This window comes from Arachis hypogaea, chromosome 17 (assembly GCF_003086295.3).
Source record: "Arachis hypogaea cultivar Tifrunner chromosome 17, arahy.Tifrunner.gnm2.J5K5, whole genome shotgun sequence".
Lineage (NCBI taxonomy): Eukaryota > Viridiplantae > Streptophyta > Magnoliopsida > Fabales > Fabaceae > Arachis > Arachis hypogaea.
Window position 1 is genome coordinate 131,915,647 of NC_092052.1, and position 2,867 is coordinate 131,918,513.

Below are 2,867 nucleotides of genomic sequence, written 5' to 3' on the forward strand. Positions count from 1 at the left end.
AAGCTTTTTTCCAGTGAGAGTCAGTGACCAAAACCTCTTGGGATTTGGGCTCCGTATGGGCCACTATTATTGGTTGAGCCCATAATAATTGGGCCAAAAAATTATAAGACCTCTTTGAAAAATTTTATTTTTTATGTCTATTTTATTTGTATTTTGATTAATTTATTATTTTGTTTTTCATAGTATCTCTCAATCTATTGGGTAACTAACTTAATTAAGCTCCTTTTGATAAAATAACTTAAACAATAAATGACTCTGTTAAAAGTAACTTATAAATAAGTTATTTTGTATTTGAATTTTTAACTCTAAAAGTGCTTATTTTAAAGAAATATAATGAAAAGTAGAAGTATTATGAGAGAAGTCATTTTTTTTAACTTCTCTATAAGCTCCAAAATAGCTTCTTAGAAAGTTACAATTTGATTTTGAAAATTGAACCCGACATTAATACTACTACTTTTCATAAGTCAAAAGTTAAAAAAAGTTACTTCTAGAGTTTCCCAAACGGGCCCTAATTCATAACAAAATTCTAACATTTACTTAAGCTGACGAGTGATTAACCACTCAAAAATCCAAGTTAATCCATTCGTATCTTAATTAAATACTAAAAAATCAATCCTCATTTTTTTTTGTCCACGGTATCCCTCAGTCCGACAGGCCAAGGACTAATCCGTCGTGGATCGGAGCTCCATTTAAGGGTCTAAGGCGGGATTCGAACTTCCGACACTTATTTAAGCGGACAAGTGAGCTAACCACTTGACCAACCCAAGTCGGTTAATTCAATCTTTTTTTTTTTGGACGTGTAATTCAATCTTGATTTTATACATATAAAAATGCTTTAAAATTTTATGTCCAAAAAAAAAACCCGTTATTGTGCTCGACACTAGAGGCCCTTCTGAGAACGAGAAAAATGTTTGTTGAATTGGAGCCCATTCCTCTATTCAGTTTCACTTTTTTAGTTTTTGTTTTCATGGTTTTGTAAAAAATTAAAAATAAAATATAAAAATAAAAAAAAAAAATTTTTCTTTTTAATATTTTCTCCTTTTTCTTTTGAAAATTATAAAATTCAAAATGCAATGCAAACTAAATAGGCTCTTGTTCTTAAATCACAGTTCATTTCTTTGTTCCTCAGGCATAAGATTCTTTGTTACTGAAGGAGTCCTTTCTTACAAAAGGTTTTAAAAAATAGTATTGTTAGCGAATAATATTTAAATTTATTTTATTTGATATAATATTTATAATTTTATATATATATAATATCTATAATTTTATATTTATTATATTTAATATTATATAATTATTTTAGTGATAATTAATGGATATTAAATAAGATAATTTTAAATAATTTAAAATAAATTTTTATTATTTTTTAAATATTATTGAAAAAATTTATGAACATGGTGGACAGGGATAAAGGTGACACACAAAATAAATGCATGCATAAAACGAAAAGTTTTCTACATTGAAGTGCACTCAACATTGATTATTTGAAATTCCTTTTTGGGTTGAGTCAATTCTTTTAATATAACGCTAAACTATTCTGAATCCTTTTGTGCAATGAAAGCACAACACAAGAAAAAGATGTAGCATTATTATGGAGTAATAATGCATTACAACTAAATAAAGGTGAAAGAGTACCTAGGCTATTCTGAATCTTTTTTTTTTTTTTTTTTTGCCATAAGATGGCGGAGAAACACATCAATTATAAAAGGGGCTTTAAAATGTCCACAGGGAACATCATTCATTTAAACTATAAAGATTAATATTATGATGGAGTGCTTTGTTTCTTGCTTCTTTTGTCACATTGTATTCGAGTAAATGATTAAATTAGTTACTAAAAGATTATTCATTATTTAAATTGAATTTTAAAATATGTTTTTAATTAAATTTATTTTTTAAATATTTTAAATTAATCATGTTAGTTCTTTTGTAACTTCTATTACTAATAGTGTCAGAATTTGTTGATGTAAACGTTAAGTAACATCACAACATATACCTAATAGTCTTAATTGACTATTAATCTAACTAATTTATGAAATTAAATTAAATAACCCCAAATTGAGAGATTCTAATATCTCAAATTCTCCTATCAATTAGATTTTTATTTGATCTAATTTCATAAATTTATTATGTTAATAGTCAATTAAAATTCTTAGGTGTATGTTGTGGTGTCACTTAACGTGCCAGATTAACAAATTTGACACATCAATAAAGAAAGTGACGAGAGAACTAACATGACTAATTAAAATCTTTAAAAGATGAATTTAATTAAAAAATCTTTCGAGAACCAATTTAAAAATTGAGTGATCTTTTAGAGACTAATTTAACCATTTACTCTATTGTATTCAAGTACTGCTTTTGGTACATTTGTTTTCTCAACATTCTCTGAATTAAAATAACAATTTTTTTTTTTACGGAAAGAAACATTTTTCATTCATTAAAAAGTCAAACTGTACTTACAAATATCATAGAAATATTAGTTCTATATCAATAATAATCTAATAAATATCTTATATATTGAACTATAATTTGATAGAGAGTCCTTATACTGTACAAATGTAAATGTGTACAGATTTACAGAGATTCTATTTTAACTATACTTTTTTTGACATGTGTCCATCTTTTGTCTTGTAAATGAAAAGTTGGCTCATAGCTTGGTTTTGAAGCCTGAAATGAAACAAGTCTATTTATTTAAAAATTTGTATATGGTTCACCTACAAATGCATTGAATTTTATACAAGTGTCTTAATAATTGATAGCATTGTTATTTTATTTTGTTAATCCAAATAATCCAATAATTTTTTTCTTAGTATTTTATAATAATTTTGATCTCACATTTAAATATACATTTGACGCTTTTTCTACAGACA